The 19,357-nt window shown below is 50.4% G+C and overlaps 1 protein-coding gene across 3 annotated transcripts in view; it reads right to left on the bottom strand.

Moving 5' to 3' along the window:
* The window catches only part of ELMO1 (engulfment and cell motility 1), a 405,316-nt gene that overhangs the window by 292,383 nt on the left and 93,576 nt on the right, over window positions 1–19,357 (bottom strand). The gene's annotated exons all lie outside the window — the stretch shown is intronic.

Raw genomic sequence — 19,357 nt, 5'->3', positions numbered from 1 at the left:
ACTGATCTGCTTCTAGCATAAATCATAGTGAATTAGCTGGGTCCCACTAACTCCGGGTGCCATGCCACTGCTTCAACATTGGATGGAAGGGGAAGGCAGAAGCAGGAATAGGCCCTTCACCCTGCAGCCAGTGGTCTTTCACATGGTCCTTCATTTCATCATTCAGACAAGATAAAGGGCAGCTCATTAGCCTCCTGTTACCCCGGCACTCACCCAACCTCCCAATCATCAACCATGTGCTAATGGTCAAATCTGGGCTGGGAAGGGCAAGGTGGAGGCTGTGGCCTAGAAAAGCCCCGCATCCTGAAGCTGAGCATCCCCTTGTGTCGCACCCCACCCTTGTTTAAGCGGTCATCCCAGTGGCCATAGCAGCTGTCATGGGAGGTACCATCTTTATTGGCGCTGAGTTCATCATCTGGCAGCTTCCCTGGGCACGGTTGACCGGGGTGGGCATGGCCTGGGGGCAGCATCCTCCTCTTTGGAGCCCAAGTGGTGCCTTCACTCACGCACTCCATTCATTCATTCATTCAGCTCAAGCACAGCACAATTCTAGGCACTGTGGGGGGACATGATCAAGAAACATAAGCTGTGCTGCATTTGGTGCTCAGTGACAGCTGTCACTTGCTACTGGTGTGCTCTTGCATAAATCCCTTATACAGTTTGAACCTCAAGTTTCTCCTGATCTGAAGTTCCAATAACAACCATGGTGGCTCCCTGTATCCGGCCCTTTGAGGGTGACAAAGCACCTTTTGCACAGCCTCCTCTGCAGCACCAGGTCAGGCGAGTCATCCTCCACCCTCTGTCTCAGGTTAGCTCAGCTGCCCAGAGGAGAAGCTGGGCTGAGAGATTAACGACTTAATAAAATCATGATGTAAATGCAATATAAAAATAAGGGTGAATTTTATTGGCCTCAAAATAGTTCTTTTTAAAATTTGTTAATTAAATCAATTTTACATTAATTTCTCTTTTAATTCTGTTGCTGTCAAATTGGGTGCTTGAGTTCAATGCGATAATTAGGACAATGTAACCACAGATTTGCCGTTGGAAGAGACCTTGGAGAGCATTCAGCCCCAAATCCTTGTTTTACAAATAAGAAAACCAAGGCTCCGAGGGGCAGTGACTAGCCCAGGGCCTTATGCTGAGCTAGACTTTAACTGCAGCCCTCCTGCTCCAAAACCAGTCACCTCCATTCTTCACTGCGTTGTCGGTCTCATTTTTTAAGCAGCGAACTTTTAAAATTTCATTAAAGACTTGGAAAAAACATTTTTTTCAAATTTCAGCAGCCCTACAGAATCACAGGCAGGCTCTCTCAACTGAAAGGGGCCTCAGAGACCATCTAATCCTCTCCCTAGAAAACAAGAACGTTTTATAGCTGTGCATGAGAGCATGAAGGGAGGAGGAGCCTAAGGCATCCACAGGTCAGCTGCACCTTGCACCTCGGATTGTCCTCAGATAAGTCATACCCTCCCTTCTCAGCCACCACCACCTTCTACGCTGGCTGCTGGCTCTGCTTTGGGACCAAGTAGACAAAGCCAATCCTCCTCCACCTGACAGATATCCCTTCGCTTTCTCCCACGTCTTCTCTCTTTCAGGCAAAACATTCTTCAATTCCTTCGACTAAGAGTCTACTGCTGCGTGCTCTCCACTCTCCTTCCCTGAATCTCCTCTGGATGCGCTCACTCCAACTTGACAATATAATACCCTTCCTACAATTTGCCAGCAGACACAACACTAATAAGTTGTCCTGAAAGGGTGGGGGACACCAAAATCTCCCCCATTTTGGACACCGTGCTATTCTTAAGGCAGCTAGGAGAAACAGACGAAGAAAGGCCTGTAAGGATGTACATATCTAGGGATATCACTCTCTTCTGTCCTATACCATTAATCTTTATGTATTCTATACCTATTGTTACCTTTAATACTTTTAAAATTATTTCTGTAATTTAGTCTTTGTCTCAAGCATTATTAAGCAAGTAATTTCAGTCTTCATCTAATATATTTATCATTATTTTCACTGTAATATGATGGATAAAGAAATTTAAAATCAATGTCCTTATTCCATGATTAATTTTTGAAATAGGCAGTGAATATTGAAAGTGACAGTTTATTCATTACGTTTCTGGTTCAATTCTTTCCATATATCTTTGAAATGTACGTTTTTTTCAGCATTCAAGTCATGGATATAATTTCTTTTTGCCTTATTTCCTGTTTGATTTTTCATATTCTATTAGCAGGATGTTGAGGTCGCCCACTAGAATTGTTTCTGTAATTGCAATTTAGCACTAGTTTATTAAAAAATTTATTTTTTCTACTACTGAGAGTATGTATACTTCATTCATTGTCAAGAGGGTCTTTAAGAATGACAGTGCTGGGAATTGTGGGAAGACAGAAGTGTGGTGGGACCTAAGGGAGCCCAGATTCCCTATACACACCCCAGTAAATCTCTAAAAAAAAATGCACCAGAGAGAATAATGATGCAGAAAGCCAAGGAAAAGTTATATGTGCCTCTATCTGGTTCAGAATCCTCCTTATGCTCTAAGGAAAGACCAACCAGATCAAGGGGAAGGCAAGGCATTCATCAGCAGCCTGGACCCTTCACAGGAAACAAAGCCAGCCCAGCACCTGTTTCGGTGCCCAGTGAACCCAAGCAGGAGACAAGCCTATGGAAGCACAGAGCCACACTAGTGTAGAGAGTGCCTGGGCAGCCCACCCAAGCTACAGCAGGAGAGAGAGTTAGGCCTGAACTGCAACAACCAGGCAACTTGTGCCTAACCCAGGAAGAGCCACAAAGGGCCAAGGCAATACCTGAGAAGCTAAGAACTTGGGGTCTAGCAAAAGGCCTGCTACCAGTGTGACAAATACCCTCCAACAGGGGCCTGTGAAACAGCCAGTGTCCAGCTCAGGACAGGGAACCTAAGGTGGGCCTCTGGGAGGAGGAACCAAAATCCGGGAATTCATAGAGAAGGCAGGAGCCTCCTGCACTGATGGCCACACAGGCCCTGCCCAAACCGTGCCACAGGATGAAAGGATCTGAGCACCAGGCGTCCAGCCAGACATGAGTAAACAGAAGAAAATGCTGAACACCTGGAGAAATTCTGTGGCCCGAGAGAGGTCCAAGAGGTAAAGACAGGAAGGAGAGCATTAACTCCCCAAAGCCAAGGGGAGTCTCAGAGTAAAGACTATCCTGGCCACACGAGCACCTGGGGGAAACAAAGGAAGATATGAAATGTCATGTTACATACATGAACTAACAGCTGGGTAAAGAAGTACTGCAAGATGAATTAATAGCTTGGAAGAAAAGGTATCTAATCCAATAGTTGGATGCCTTGAATATCAGAACGGGTCAAACCAAAAGCTATCATTCCATGATACAAGAAATACTAAAAATGAAAAGATTGAAGGAAAAAAAAATTGAAGAAAAGGCCAAATATATACTGTTGAGAATGAGGCTGTCCTTCTTTTCCTCTCAATGCCTTTTAATTTGAATTCCACTTTGCTTTGATTTCCTGGGGGTAACCGAAGCCTCCTAAATATGACCTCATCTGGTCATTCTCAATGTGCAGATTCTGTCTTTGGAGTGTTTACTGTTAGCAACATATTATGGTTTTGAGGTTTGGGGTTTTCTTGGGCTTCTCCCATAAATTTTATTACATTTTTTTTCTTTTTTATAGAGAAATTCAAGCCATTTACAATCAAGGATATAATTTTTAGATTGGTTCTTCCTCCATCATTTCTCCTCTCATATACTTTGTTTTATCAACAAGGAGTATTATCTACAGTATTTTACTGGTATTAACCCAAAGGCAATATTTGTGCAGACACCCACCCATGTCACTAAACATGGTGCCTGCACTCTCATTATCTGTCCCATTCTCTTGCCTCTCTCTCTTGGATCACCCCACCATGTTACCCTGGTCTATTTTGTATCTATTTTGAAGTTCATAAACAAATTGTTGTTTTTCTGTCTTAATATCCCTAATAGCAACAAAAATGACAGCATGTAACACGTGTGCAGCACCTACTGTGCGCCAGCTGGCCGCTGGAATTAATTGGGGGGGGGGAGGGGCGATATGGGCAGACATGCTTTTGGAACTTGCCTTGGAGGCCGAAGGGACGATGGGCTGGAGCCGGGAGACCTGAGGCAGGCTAGATCCCCAGCAACTACTCTGACATAAGCAATGATTGCCTTTGACCCTCCGAACAAGGCGCCTGAGGTGGCTCTGGAGTCCAAAAACCCGAGTTCAAATCCCACCTCTGACCCGTACAGACTGTCTGACCTTGGACAAATCATTTCCTCTCCCTGGACCTCAGTTTCCTTATCTGTAAAAGAAGGGCTTGGACTAGAAGCCTCTGAGGTTCCGACCTGCTCCAGACTAGCTCTAGACTAGCTCTAGGTCAGCTCTGGGCCAGCTCTAAGCCTAGCATTCTATGAACAGCTCTTGGACACAGCTGTATTAATGGCAGCTTTTTACCGTATGTTCCTTTGTTTCTTGACTTACTTATTTTCTCCCTATTGTTCAGCACATATTTACACTCCTGTGTGTCGTCTGTTAGAATGGAAGCTCCTCGAGGGCAGGCATGATCGTTCTTTGTCTCTCTACCCCCAGCCCCGAGCACCTTGGCAGCCACAGAGCAGGCACCAAAACGATGCGTGTTTATCGAATGACTGAGAATCCGCTCCAGCCTAATAAGGAGTTTGGGAGCATTCTTCCTGCCTTCTGGTGGCTTGGGGGCAGGGTGGGGCCTCGTCCTCTCTGCATCCCCCCAGGACATGGTTAAACAGCGCATTCCTCAGTTTACCAGCTGATCTGGAGAACCCAGAATGGGCATGACCTCAGCTATTTATCTCAGTCCTACTTTCTGGAAGCAGCCGCCATCTCCGGAAAGCCAAGCCCAGGCTATGCTGGCCGCCTGGGGAATCATTCCTTTCCAGAACCCATCTACTAGGCCGTGGTCAGCCTTCAATAACATGGAATCAAAGTTCCAGGCTTCTGAGTCAGCCTGGTGGCCTTCGGGTGTCCTGGCTCAAAATCAGACGCAGCAGGGGGCGGAGGGGGGGGGGCGGCTTGCATCATGAAATCATTATAGGCTCTTTCAAGGCCCCTCTGGAGTCATAACAGCAAATGCTATAAACAACCGACCCCTTCCTACCCCAAGCATGAATTAGACAGCCCCCTCCGTCTCTAAAAGAGCGGTACAGAGAGCTGGCCGATGACCCGGCAGGCTGGAGATACGAACATCCCGGACAGAGACGAGCCGATGTCCAGCCAAAGTGGTCAGATGGAAACTGAAGGCCGGAGTTGGGTACCCTGTGAGGGAAGGAAGGTCTGTCTGGGGACTCCAAAGTCACTCGGATGATAACACTTTTCAGAAGCAGATTAGGAGGGAGAGGGGAAACTGGGTGGGGGTGGGGGCTTGGCACACCCCAGAATAAAGGAGGAATTGCTCAGGAGGAGGGGCTAAATTGGAGGCACCCGCCCCTCCCCCCGCCCCCCCCCCCCCCGCCAGCCCCTACACTGGCACTGACCCACAGAGGGTTAGATAAGGCTTAGGCACAACTTGTCGGGTCTCAGAAGTGAAAGGGACGTCCAGACCGGGAGGGCTGAGAGGAGCTAAGCAAAGGCAGGTATAGGAAGGGGGTGGGATATTACAGTGAGCTAGGAAATGATAATTAGGGGCAATTCAGAGAGACACAGGACGAAAGAGTGCCACAGAATCCGAGGCGGAAGGTTCCTCGGAGGCTGGCGGATCCAACCCTGCCATTTCACAGATGACCAAACTGAGGCTGGAGGTCACGCCCTAAGAGTGGGCAAAGTTTCGTGGGAGCGGCTGCCGGGTGAGGGAGGGACGTGCCGTGAGGGCACCATGTAAGAGTGAACCCAAGGAAAGAAGAGAGGAGGCTAGGACAGGTAGGGGGCTAAGGGAGAGGGGTGGGGCACGTGCCATATGCCGAGCTCTCTGACTCCTCGAATTGGAGGAACTATTTTTTCCTTTGTAAGTCCATGGGGGGCGTGAGGGGGAGGGGAATACCTGGAAATGACTTATCCAGTGAAAACAGGTGTTCCCCACCCCGCCCAACCAAAAAAGGAACGTGCCCCACCCGCTTTGTCCCCTGGCTGGCCTTCAGCAAATTCAGTTCTAACCACGAAAACAGAACAAGACACCCCCAAATCCTGAGGTTTGTTTTCCTGTTGACCCACCTCCTGCTTCCATCCCAGATCTGAGCAGAATTCTCCACGTGGAAAGTTCTGCCAGTAAAAGCCCCATTTGTGCCGCTGCCCTAGTGACTGGAAGCTCTGCGTCACCCTAGTGGGGACAGCCCCGCCCCTCAGTGGTCAAGCCGCTCCCCTCCCTTCATTCAGGGCGAGGCCACCAGCAGGACTTCCTTGAATGCCGATCCACGTTGTTCCTCGTGGAAACCCTGACTGACCAGTGAAGCTGGTCTCCAAGTTCCCCCCAGGCCCCTACTGAGAGGCGACAACATGAGAAACCAAAGGAAGGCACGAAACCGGGTCTGGGTGAAAAACACTGACGGCCAACCAGCTGGGTAACAGCAGGAGTCAGATCAGCTCTTCCAGGGAGGCGACAAGGCACCTGCTGGAGGCGGTTGTCTCCCTGCCTCGGGCAGAGCATCAGTGTCCAGGGAGAGGGGAAGGGGAAGGGAATAAGCTTTAATTAAGTGCCTACTGTGTGCCAGGCATCCTGCTAAGTGCTTTACAAATATTACTCAGTTGATCATCACAATATCCCTGAGGTTAGGGAGGCAGCAGACACAAGTCAAGTGACTTGTCCAGGGTCACCCAGCTAGTAAGTGTCTAAGGCTGGATTTGAACTCTACTCTTCCTGACTCCAGGCCCGGCATTCTAAGGATGGCATCACTGGACCGCTGCCTCTGAGAGCTCACAGGACAGTGATTCTGATTATAGGGCTCACAGCAGCTCCATCCTGATTCTGCCACCAGCTCCTCTCTCTGGACTTTAGGTTCCCCCTCTGAAGATGAAGGGACCCCTTAAAGGCCTTCTGGTCCATTCCCCTCAGCCCCAGAGAGAACTGACTTACTGAGGTCAGATCCATAGGGCACAGGCACCATTCAAACCTAGCTCCTCGGACTTCAAGCCAGAAATCTTTGCATTCCATGATCCTGTACTAGGTGTTGTGAGGAATCAGGAGGGGTCTAGCTTTGGGTCCCTGCCCTCAGAAACCAGCCAAGCCCTCCAAGTCCAGTAACAGACAGTGCCCAGAGCAGCTGGCAGACATTCAACAGTCCACGGGCGCAGGGGACAAGACATCCCAGGCATCCTGCCATCCCTCCTCCCCTGGTGGATGAGACAAGCAAAGGCTGCTGGGAGCCCCACAAGGCTTTCTTGTAGGAAGAACAATTCTGACTTATCCTCGAAGCCAGAGCAGGCTGAGGGTGGGGGACAGAAAAACGCCAGGCACGTTTGGGGGTGGCAGAGGAGCGGTGGGGAGAGGCAACAAGCCACAGTGGAGGTATACCAAATGTGCCTTGGGTTCAAGTCCCACCACTGACACATGCTGGCTGGGTGGCTTGACTTCAGAGCCTGGATCCTACGCTTCAGAGGAGCTGCTGACCGGCCTCCAACAAGGGCTCTCTGCATCAACAGAATCGCTCTTCAGAATAACCAGAAGAAAATCCAGGTGGATGGGAGCAAACTCACTGATGCCAACAGTCCACAGAAGGGCTCAAGGGCACTGGGCTCTGGAAACTCCAAGACTGGGTCTAGCCCAGCCAGCTTTGGCCCACCCAGACTGCACCATCAATCAGCAAGCATTGATTAAGCGCCTACTGTCCGCCTGGCACTGTGCCAGGTGCTGGGGAGACAAAAAGAGGCCACAGACAGTCCCTGGCCTCAGGGGAAGCAGCCAACGGTACCCCAAAGCTGTCCCATCCTGCTCCTGAGCAAGTCACGGCCAGCGGTCAAGACTTCAATCCCAGTGTCTGATTCCTACAGTATCATTTCTCCTTTTCTTGAAGGATGAAGACACAAGGGGGAAAAGTAATACAAAGTATGTTATTTAAGGAAAGAAAACCGTTCTATTGCATCAGTTCACTCACTCTTTGGAGTTATTAAATGTACCCAGAAGCATCTGGGCAGAGGTCCAAAAACACATAATAAAAAGAGACAGCTAAGCAAAAAAAAAAAAAGATATCTATTTAACAACAGAACCCACAGACGAGTGGGCCAAACACACTGCTGCCCTGCTTGGGTAAAACCCCCATCCCAGAAGTCTAAGCCTTAGTTTGCCGAATCTGCTTCCCAGTGTTGCCATACTTATCCCCATCCATCTCCCTGGGTGTACACGACTCTCTCAGCTTTCTGATCGAGGCTCACTTGAGTATGACTCTCTCAAAGGGGGAGGCCGCTGGTTACAAATGCGTTTCAAAGTTAGCCACATGAACCAGCAGGATGCCTCCCCAAGCCCAGGGGAGTGGCTCACCAGCAGGCCCAGCTCCACTGACTGGGGGCAATGAGGCAGGGCCCACAAAACCAGAGGAAGAGTGGGGGCCCAAGAGCCGCTCGGGGTCCTCATTCATTGCTGTTGCTTTCTGCTCTCGCCCAGGCTGGGGTGGGGGGCAGTGTGAGTGCTCCAGACTCTCCCAAAGGACATGCTGGTCCCTTTCTGTGACTCCTGCCGGGCTGCGTCCAGTGTTACTCATGAAAGTGGGAGGGGGGGAGAAATCAGTTGGCTCACTCTTCAGTCACCTGCTGAGGCCAGAGGCCAGAACCCCAGAGATGAGGGATCTTGGATACCCAGGCCCTGGATCCCCCAGACTCAAGGAGGTTCCCAACAGGGAAACCACCAAGTACCAAGCCCTCTTTGCCCCCTCTCCTCAAGGCCATCACTAACCCAGTTCAGTCCTGTTCCTTCCTCCTTCTCACTTCATTAGCCTTGACTTGGGGGGAAGGAGAAAAGTCCCCAAGGCTCAGGACGACTTGCCATGGGCAGTCTTGGGGATGGCTCCTGCTTGATCCTACGCTAATTATAGACTGAAAAATGTAAGAGGATTGGAAGGGACCCACTATCCGTGGAGCCCAAACCTCTCATTTTGCTGAGGAGGGAACAGGCTCGATGGTGAGGGAGGAAGAAAGGAAACAGACATTTATGAGGCTCCTCTGTGCCCGGCACCATGCTGAGCTCAACAAACATTCTCTCATCTGATCATCACAACAAGTGGGGAGGGAGGAGGGAGGGAGGGAAGAAGGGTGGAAAGGAAGAGGGAAGGAAGGAGGGAAGGAGGAAGGGAGGGAGGAAGGAAGGAGGGAAGGAGGAGGGAAGGAGGAAGGGAGGGAGGGAAGGAGAGAAGGAGGGAGAGAAGAAAGGAGGGCGGAGGGAGGGAAGTCCTGTTGTGATCTCCGTTTTACAGAGGGGGAGGGAGAGCGGGTAACAGGGAGATAGAGGAACGTGTCTTGCTCAAAGTTACTCAGATATCACTCATCAGGCAGGATTTGAACCCATGAATTAAGGGAGCAGAATAAAGCCACCCACAGACTCACGAAAGCTGCCAGATATTGTTGGACTTAATTACTAATTGTGTACTTAATTACTAATTACTTAGCCCAGCGTCTGGTACATGGCAGGTATGTGCAGGTAAATGTTTATCAATTGACCCTGTGTCCATCTAACATGTACAAATTCATAGGATTTCAGGAGGAGGAAGGGTCTCTAGTCCCTTTCTGAGGTCTCCTGCAGCATTCTCGAACCCTCCCCCAACCCCCCCTCCCCAATGATCTGTCTGTACTGGAAGGATTGTAATGGCGAACCCTCCCCCACCCCCACCTCCCAAGGCAACCTGTCCAGCCTTGGAATGCCTATGATTGTCAAGATGTTCTTCCTTACTTCCCATTGAAACCTTTCCTCAGCATCCACCAACTGCCCCTGAATCTGGCCTCTGGGACCAAGCAGAAAACCTCTAATCAATTTTCAAAATGGCAGACTTTTAAGTCCTCAGAGGCAGCTCTCATGTCCCACCCTAAGAGACATCCAAGGGCCAGAAGCTGGATGAGAAAGCCAGTATCCAGGGAGGCCAGAAAGACCAGAGATCCCCCGGGCCCACCCATCCACTGCACAGCTCCAATATCGAGGACAGCTGGTCCTTGATCTAGCTTCTGAGGCTTGGGGGCAGGTCTGAGTTCTGGAGGTGGGACCCTGCCCCGGGTGGCGGGCACAGAGGTGCAGGACAGTGGGCACAGACAGGACGTGTGGTCTCCTACTAGGCAGCCTCCCTGAGACTGAGAAGAGAAAGAAGCCTATGCCTCTGGCACCAACAAGTTTCTCTCCTGGGTGGTTGGTGGTGTTTTCTGTCTTGTTCTGCTTTTGAAAAGGAAGCGGTTTTGGTCTCTTCCCTCCTAGCAGGTGTGAGGCGAGGGGTTCGTTTGACCTGCCGTATGTGTGGATCCTGAGACCTGGTTATTAACATGATATCCTGCAATGGTCTCGGCAGAAAGCCCATACCCGTACGCAGCAGTAACAAGAGTATTAAACAGCATTTGGAGAGCGCTTGAAGGTTTGAAATTTTATCTCATTTTTCCCTCACAACCACCCTGGGAGGCAGGTACTATGATTACCCCCATTTTGCAGTTGAGCAAACTGAGGCAAGCAGAGGTCGAGTGACTGACCCAGGGTCCCACAGGTAGCAAATGACTGAGGCCAGATTTGAGCTCAGGTCTTCCGGATTCTAGGTCCAGAGCTCTATCCACTGTGATCATACTAAAGTTCAGATCTGACCCTGTCCCCCCCAGTCGATAAATTCCAGTGGCTCCCTATTTCCTTCAGGATCCCATCCAAAATCCTGTTTGAGCTTTCCAGCTCCTCACAGCCAGGCCCCCTCCTCCCTTTCCATCTCTTCACAGCCGGGCCCCCTCCTCCTTTTCCAGCTCCTCACAGCCGGACCCCCTCCTCCCTTTCCAGTTCTTCACAGCCGGGCCCCCTCCTCCCTTTCCAGCTCCTGACAGCTGGGCCCCCTCCTCGCTTTCCAGCTCTTCACAGCTGGGCCCCCTCCTCCCTTTCCAGCTCTTCACAGCTCAGCCCCCTCCTCCCTTTCCAGTTCTTCACAGCTGGGCCCCCTCCTCCCTTTCCATCTCTTCACAGATGGGCCCCCTCCTCCCTTTCCATCTCTTCGCAGCTGGGCCCCCTCCTCCCTTTCCAGTTCTTCACAGCTGGGCCCCCTCCTCCCTTTCCATCTCTTCACAGCTGGGCCCCCTCCTCCCTTTCCATCTCTTTACAGCTGGGCTCCCTCCTCCCTTTCCAGGCTTCTCTCACCTTGCTGGCCTCCCCCTCTTCTGTGATCCAGTGATTGTGGCCTCCTGGCTCCTCCTCCCACAAGACCCTCCCTGGGCCCACCCTGAGGATTTTCCCCTGGAACGCTCTCTCTCCAGATCCTCTGTGCCCCTTGGCTTTCATCAAGTTCCAGCTACAATCTCAGCTTCTAGAGGGAGCATCTCCTCGAACTCCACAACCTTGGGACCTTGGGAACGCCTCCAATTTATCTTCTATATATCTTGTTCCATTAGTCTCTGCCCTCCCCCATTACAGGCCAAGGACTCTATCCACAGTGCTCAGCATAGTGGCTAGAACATAGAAGGCACTTCATAAAAGCAAGCTGACTTGACTGGTCAGAAAAGAACATTTGGGACAAAATTTAGGATGGTTTTAGACCCAAGCCGAGAATCAGAGGGACCTCAGAAGCTGACCAGCCCAACTCCCTCTTTTTCCAAATGTGCAAACAGAGACCCAAGGTCATAGAGGCAATGGAATAGAAGCTGGTCCTCTTGACTTTGGCTAATTCCTTTTCCTGGTCTCCTCTGGCCCTGCTCAGAGTCACTGGCACTGTCCTACCTGATCCCGTCCTGATTCTGGGCAGAAGCCCGGATGATGGCTGTGCCATCTATAACCACCACCTCCACGCCTCATCAGGGTTCTGTTACTCTGTAAATGTAGCTCTGAGAAGGGGTTCTTTCCTTCTGGGGACATGATCATTTTCCACGGGCCTTTTGGTATTAAAACAGGATAGTGCATTCAGGGATTTTCTCCTGGGTGTTGGTTCACTTTTTTCTTAAGGGAAGAGGAAAGGTGGCCTGGTTGGATAAGTTGGGAAAAAACTCTGTGGATTTTTTCGCTTAATATTACAATGACACTTTCTAAATGTGACCCCATCTAGTAGGTACTTTTGGGGTGCTGATTTGCTCCAAATGATCCCCAGGCAGCCTGCATGGCTGGTGAGAATTGCTACTTCCAAAGTTACCCTATTGGGTGCCGGCATTTTCTCCAAGAAACACCTGTTAAAATGGACCATATACTGAGAGCACAGAAGTCACGGCACTGCCCTGGAAGGCCTATGAGAGCTATTAAGCCTCAGGTCACTTGCCACACCAGGGCCCCCTGAAGGGTCTGCCCTTCACCATTCTGCCCAGGGCCAGCTCTCCCAATAACATACAGCTACCATACCCAGGCGGGTCATCTCAATGTTTAAGAAACTGCCATTTCTAGTAGTGCAAATCTCCTAGTTGCATCACTGGATTTTCTACAGCAAGAGTCTGTCATAGCAAAAGAGGGTCAAAAATCACATTAGAAGTGAGCAGTCAACCTTCAGTTGTCCCCATGGAAACATTCAGGGGAACCCTGAGCTGGCTTTCTCCTATCCTCCCGTCTGCTTTGAGGCCACTTCTACCCATCTAGGGGAAAGTCTATCACACAGTAATCACGCCCTTCACCTGTGCCAGGCACAGGCAATGGACCAACACCTCCCCCCAAAGAGCCTACATCCTACCAGGGAGATAAATTCCCTTAGGGCAAGCACCTCTCAGTTGTGTGACCATGGTTCCCTCAGCGGGTCAAATCTTCCACTGTAATCACAGAATCGAAGAATTACAGAATTGGAAAGGACCTCAGCCACCACATAGACTAAGCATTATCCAAAGCAGGAGTCCCTCAGCGAGTGCTGGTCCCAGGAGCAGCCCATTTTTCTCAGGACAGCTTTAATTCACATTAAGTATGGTGCTTTTTTTCTAACATTAAAAAAGAATCTACCTTCCCATAAAACACAAAAATGTAAGTGATGAGATGACACAGAGCCATCACTGGTTCTAACTGCACCCTCCATGGTAGACAATATTTGAAGGCAGTATGCATGTTCTTAGCTCTAAGCCTTCTCTCTCCTGTTTAAAACTCTCCTGCTCCTCCAAGTCACCCTTTATGCCCAGGCTTATGCCCTCCAGCATCTGGGCTCACCTCTTCTGAACCACCTCCACCTCCACCTTGCCAACATCCCTTCTGAACTATAGCCCCAGAACTCAGCACAGCAACCCCGATGTGGTCCAGCCGGAGCAGCATGCACAGGGAGGACTCTCAGTGACCTTGTCCTGGGAACAGAGCCTGTGATGAATTAGCTTTGGGGCTGCCACATCAGGATGACTCAGGTTGTACTTCATGTCCACCCAGCCCTCTAGATCGTCTTTAAATAAAGCGGTTAAGAAATAGGAACTTGGATAGGAAGCTTACATCAACACACTTCTCACAAAACAATTGTAACTAGGCGTCTCTGATCTTGTCTTTGTAGTGGAAGATCTTAAACCAAGAGGCGGGACTTTATCTAATTCCTCCTCGATAAAACCCACTGCTGAGCATTAGTCTGCTGGTTCGGGCTGTCAAGAGCTTTGGGGATCTTGAATCTGCCATTCTCCCTGTCATCTGTCTCTGAGAAGCTGTCTTTACATCGCTGCCACTCAACACTTTATTAGTGACTTGAGTGAAGGCTGAGATAGAACCTTCTCCAACATGGTGGTGACACAGAGGTAGAGGGTGTAGTCAATAACTAAATAGAATGTAGTCCACTCAATACAACTTAGCAAGTATTTATGGAGCACCTACTGTATGCCAGGCATTGTGCCAAGTACTGGGATACAGAAATAAAACCAAGCAACCCCTGCCCCTGTGGAGTTTATATTCAAACAGAGGAAGAAGCAGGTATACATAGAAGTAAATACAACTTAACCCAAAGCACATGGCAAAGTAAATGGGTTGAAAGAGAAGGAGACAGTAGCAGGTGGAGGGATCAGGGAAGGCTTCATGCCATAGGGGACACTTGAGCTTAGCTATAAATGGAGCAAGGGAGTCTACGAGGCAGAATAAGGAAGGAGGGCATCACAGACTTGGGAAAACCACCCATGAGCAAAGCCACGAGAGGTGGGCATACACCAGTACTAGAAGGAGGAACGTCATATTGGTGCTAGTGGTGGTGGTGGTGTAATGGTGGTGGTAGCGGTGGTGATGCTGGTGGTAATGGTGGAGGAGATGGTGGTAAAGCAGATCGCCAATATTCTCTTCTTGTATTCTCACCACCACCCTGGGCAGAAGGGGAAGGAGTGCCATGTGCACTTGGCGGAGGGCCCAGTCAGAGTGGGAGCATGGACTGAGGAGATGGAGGGCCCAACTAGCTTCAGTCTTGTAGCACAATGACATTTCCCATTGAGGAGCATCCTGGGGAAGGAATCAGAGTGCATTGCTGATGCACGACCTACACCTAGCAGTAACAAACTCCCAGCCAGAGGTGGAGGGCTCCTGAGAAGGCTGATAAGATAACAGCCCCCTCCTGATAGAGGGGGATACTGAGATGTCAGTATGGGTTTTTGGGAATTCATTTTGCTTAACTAGGCATGTTTGTAGTTGGGGTTTTGCTCTTCCTGACTTTCCCGATTGGTAAGTGGAAGGGAGAAAAAGGGAGAAAATAAAGCAAAATCTAATTTTTTTGAAGAGAAGATATTGGCTTGGAGTCTTTCAGATCCTAAGTCAAAAGGCCCTTAAAAGGGTGAAGGGACACCCACTGCCTGGGTCTGCCCACCCAGGAAGGCGCTGTGGACAAAAGCTCCGCTGCAGGGAGAAAAGCAGAGTCTTTGGAGAAATCGAATCAGGACAATGCGCAGAGGAAGTTAAAATGTGTCAGAGATGGTTGTCAGACTCGGGCTTCCGACTGGGTAGTGCTGGGAGAGGAAGTCAGAGGAGCCGAATGGGAACTGACCAGAGATAATTGAAGCCAACAAATAACAATCCACTTCAGGCTTGTCGTCCATCGATTTTCTCTTTGCCATGGGCTTACTGTCCTAATCGGTTTCACTTGGGGCAATAAAATTCATTCAGCGAATACTGATAAATAGGTATTTATGTACAAAGGGAAGACCTGGAGGCCTTGAAAGGCCCTCCCTGGCTGCCATCCGAGCCCCCAAAGAAGGAGGGAGTCCCTCCCCGCTAGCCGACTCTCAACAAGGAGTCATCCAGCCTGCCAGGGGGAGGAGCCGGGCTTTAGAGGTTGGAGGCTGAGATGCCGGCCAGACTACTAACTACGGTGGCGTGCGTATCTGAGGGCTGGTTCCTATCTGCTTCTGAGACTGGCTTTGGTGACCTGTAAATCCTGGAATGCCGAGCCCCACTGATAGGAATGGTGCTCAGCAAATGGTCACTCTCCTTGATGATGATACAGAGCACAGCATATGAGGGTCAGTATTCTCAAAGGGTGGGGCGGGTGCCGGAGGGGTAGGCACGCTGGGGCTCCAGGAGCCAGCAAACCTTGGACATGTGCCCCAGTCTGGCGAATGGAGGCCCAGGAAGGGATTGCTTAAATCAGCCAGTTATGGGGAGGGGATGCAGCACGCTGGAAGGAGTCTGCATTGGGTTCACATCTGTCTGTCACATCCTTGCTTCGGCAAACCCACCCCCACTGGAGGCTCAGGCTCCTTGACGATAAAATGAGAGTCAGCCTGAAGGACCCCAAAGGCCCTGTCCAGATGGAAAACCCTTCCTTCTCCCTCTAGATTAATTTGTTAGCAAAATAGTCATTGAGTGAGCCACCCAAACTAACAGGAAGCCGTAGAAATGCCTGGGACAGCCTTCAGGGAGCCTTCCAGCTTCCTCACTATCTGATTCGTCACAGAGACAATCCAAGTACAATTGGGCAGCTGCTGTGTCTTTAGCAACATGAAAAATGAGCACCATTCTCATGAGACAGACAAAAGCCCAGCCTGCTCATGGTGAGGATGAAGCTGTGCCATGGACTTCTCCCGACTCAGCCCCAGCCCCTTTGGGCAAGAGTCAGACACTGTCCATAGAATCAATGCTTTAGAACCGAGAGAAGCCCCCTGGCCCAACCCCCTGCCTTTACAAAGGACTAGAGAGGTCAAGAGCTCCCCCAAAGTCACACAGCTAGGGAACAGGCCATGGTCTCTTGACTCAACACCCAGCCAGACCAGGGTAACTTCTCTGCCAGCTCACCACATGTCCTACCTGGAAGGCATCCTCTCTCATAGTTCTACCAGCTTGGGCTGGGGAAGACATTTCCAGGTCCATCACCCAGTCTATTCCCTCCATACCTCGGGCCCTTTTCCCAACTGTCCTAACTTATAGTTTCAGGATGGGCCTGAAGGGGAGAGGAGAGCTGGGCCACAAGAATGAGTCCAGATGGAGCTAGGCCTCATGGAATGCCACTATCGCCATGACTGCCACTACCACCATGACTGCCACTATGACTGTGACCACCACTGCCACCATGACCACCACCAGCAGCAAGCAGAGCTGGATTCCCAATAAGCCCAAGGTCACTCTAAGCAGGAAAGGCCTCCCAAACACCCTCCTGTTCAGATGACTCCCCCCAGCTCTCAGGCCACCATCTTCTGTGCCAGTGGGTGATGAGCCACGGAGTTCTTTGAGTGTTTCTTCCCTTCACCTCCCACCTAAGGCACACTCCTCCTTGGTGACAGATCAGAGACACTCAACAGAGAATGTAATTCTTGGCAGGTGGAGCTTGTTCTGTTTGTTGTCTTTTCATCCCCAGTGCCCAGAAGCCATAGGTACTTCATAGAGTGTGTAGTAGGTACTCAATAGGATAAATATTTGTCAGGTACTTAACCAAGGTTGGCTGCCAGTTAGACAATCCCAGTGCCCGTCTTCAGCACACAGTGTCAGATGCTGTGACTTAATGCCTGGAGTCCTGTCCCCTCACTGGCCTGAGTCTCTCCCTACTCCAGTCCATCCTTTATAGAGCTTCCAGATGAATCCTCCTGATGCATAAAAACCATCGTCCCTTTAGGCTTTAAAAGGAGCTTTCCTTACAAAACATAGCGCTACAGAACACCAATGTCTCCTCACTCATGGATCCCCCCGTGGCTGCCTATTGCCTAACGAATAGAACCAGAATCCTTTGCCTGGCCGTTACAGCCCCCCACAATCCAGGATCATCTAGTCCAGCCAGACCACCCACCCTTCCCACCACACAGTCTCCATTCTAGCCAAGGCAGATGACGTCCATTTCATTCATGAGTCTCACAGCTGGCGACCCCCTCCCCACCCTCACCTCAAATATCCTCTATGGACTTTGGACATATTGTGTGCTTATTAGATGAATACATGTTGCCTCCATCAACAGAACTGAAGTTCCCTGAGGGCACAGGCTGTTTCCTTTTTTAGAAGTCTTTATGTCCCGATGACAACCAAACTGTCGAGCACACAGTAGATGCTTAGAAAACGCTTTACACATCTCACAGCCCTCTTGACATTACCTTTGCCCACCCTTTGAGCCTCCAGATGGTGATTCACTCTCCTTCCAAAGCCCCCATGGGCCCTTCTAAGATGCCTGGATGGTCCTCATCCCCACTGCTACTACTGGCATGCCTGGCCTATCTCCAACTAAGCTCCCTGAGGGCAGGGACGAAGCTGTTGGCTGTTCCAGGCAGAGCTGAATAAACACGAGAACTGAAGGAACTGTGTCCTCTCAACCTGAAGCAAACAGGGGAGCTGAGATTCCTGCCATCCAGACAGTCTGGCAATGAGGGCTTTGCCAGAGCTGCTCCCCTTGGGCTTCCAGGCCCTACCTCTTCCAAGTGGTGGAGGAGGAGCCTGGACATTGGGGAAATGGAGAAAGGGCAGAGTCACTGATGCCAAGTCTGGCAGGTGATGCCAGAAGCCCACCACTCAAGGGCCTGATTCGTCCACACAGACAGCCAGCCTTTTCCTTTTTAAAAGATTATTTGTTGTATTTGTTGCATTCTACAAATCACAGAGCATCGTGGCCCCAGCAAAGATCCCCGGAGGGCACCAGAAGGCACACTGCAGGGAAAGAGGGCCTGGCCTACTGCCAACAGGAATCCACAGAAGAGAACCAGGGCTCCAGATGGGATCGAGAGAATGCTAAAATGATGGGCTAGGAATATGGCTAGAGAGCAGGATAGCAGGGCCAGCCCAGGGCCCCATATTATCCTTTCCACATCAAAACCTCGAGAAAGGCCCTTGACATGTGGGGCAGATGCACTGTGGGGGGCTTTGGAGAAGACATGCACAGAGTCAGTCAGGAATGGGTCTCGATCTGCATTAGTGGGGGACCGTCCCCATGGATGAGATCATAAAGTCAGGGTAGTATTTGAGAGGCTACTTGAAAAGAGGAATTTGCATGGAGGGAATGGTCCCAGAGTGGATGACCTGGATGGTGAGAGATCTGGAACCCAAGCCATCTGAAGGACAATGGAAGGGACTGGAGTTCTTCAGTCCAGAGAGAAGCTAGAAAAACAGAGCGGGGTCAGGGGAGTGGGGATGGCTGTCTTCAGACAGCCCATGGCTCTGTGGAAGGGAGATTAGCTCTCTCTGTGCATCTCCAGGGACTCCTCCAGTTGGAACAGAGGGACACATTACAGAGAAATGCATTTCAGTTCCATGGAAAGGGAGCACTTTACTCCCCTCAGAGCAGGGAGAAAAAGTAATGAATTACCTCTTTTGACAGGGGGTGTTCTATTACTGTAGGGTGCAAGCAGCCTTTCAGGAGACACAGAGGGTCCTAGATCCAGAGCTGGAAGGGTCCCCAGTGCCTCCGTTTTATTGATGGGAAAACTGAGGCCAAGCATGGTTCAGTGACTCACCCAAGGTCACCCAGGGAGCAGGGGCAGAGGAGATTCCTCCCTCAGGAAGGTGGCTAACCCAGATGGCTTCTTCAGTACCTTCCAACTCTCAGTTTACATAATGTTCTAATAACATTGGAAGTGGGAGGATTTTGAGGAGAGCTGAGGGCAGCTGGATTTGTGGCTATAAACAACCCTTGGTGAAGCTGTGAGCACTCCAGGAAGCATCCCTGCAGCGCAGGCCCTGGACAGGACAGTCCAGCTCAACTCTGAGGACTGTGCTTCTGCCCCAATCTTTGGATAAGAATCGGCCTGACCAGCAAGTCTCTGTTGTAAAGTCCATACCATTGCCTGAACGTGGCTTGGAAGTGATTGTTTTCCAAAGGCTCAGTGCTAAAAGCAAGTATACTTCACACGACCAGATCTGACAGACATCCCCGAGCTTCCATTCACTGTCCATC

The sequence above is a fragment of the Trichosurus vulpecula genome, chromosome 9, assembly GCF_011100635.1.
Source record: "Trichosurus vulpecula isolate mTriVul1 chromosome 9, mTriVul1.pri, whole genome shotgun sequence".
Classification (NCBI taxonomy): Eukaryota; Metazoa; Chordata; class Mammalia; order Diprotodontia; family Phalangeridae; genus Trichosurus; species Trichosurus vulpecula.
Note: the sequence above shows the minus strand (reverse complement) of the source record. Positions and strands in the feature narration are given on the sequence as shown.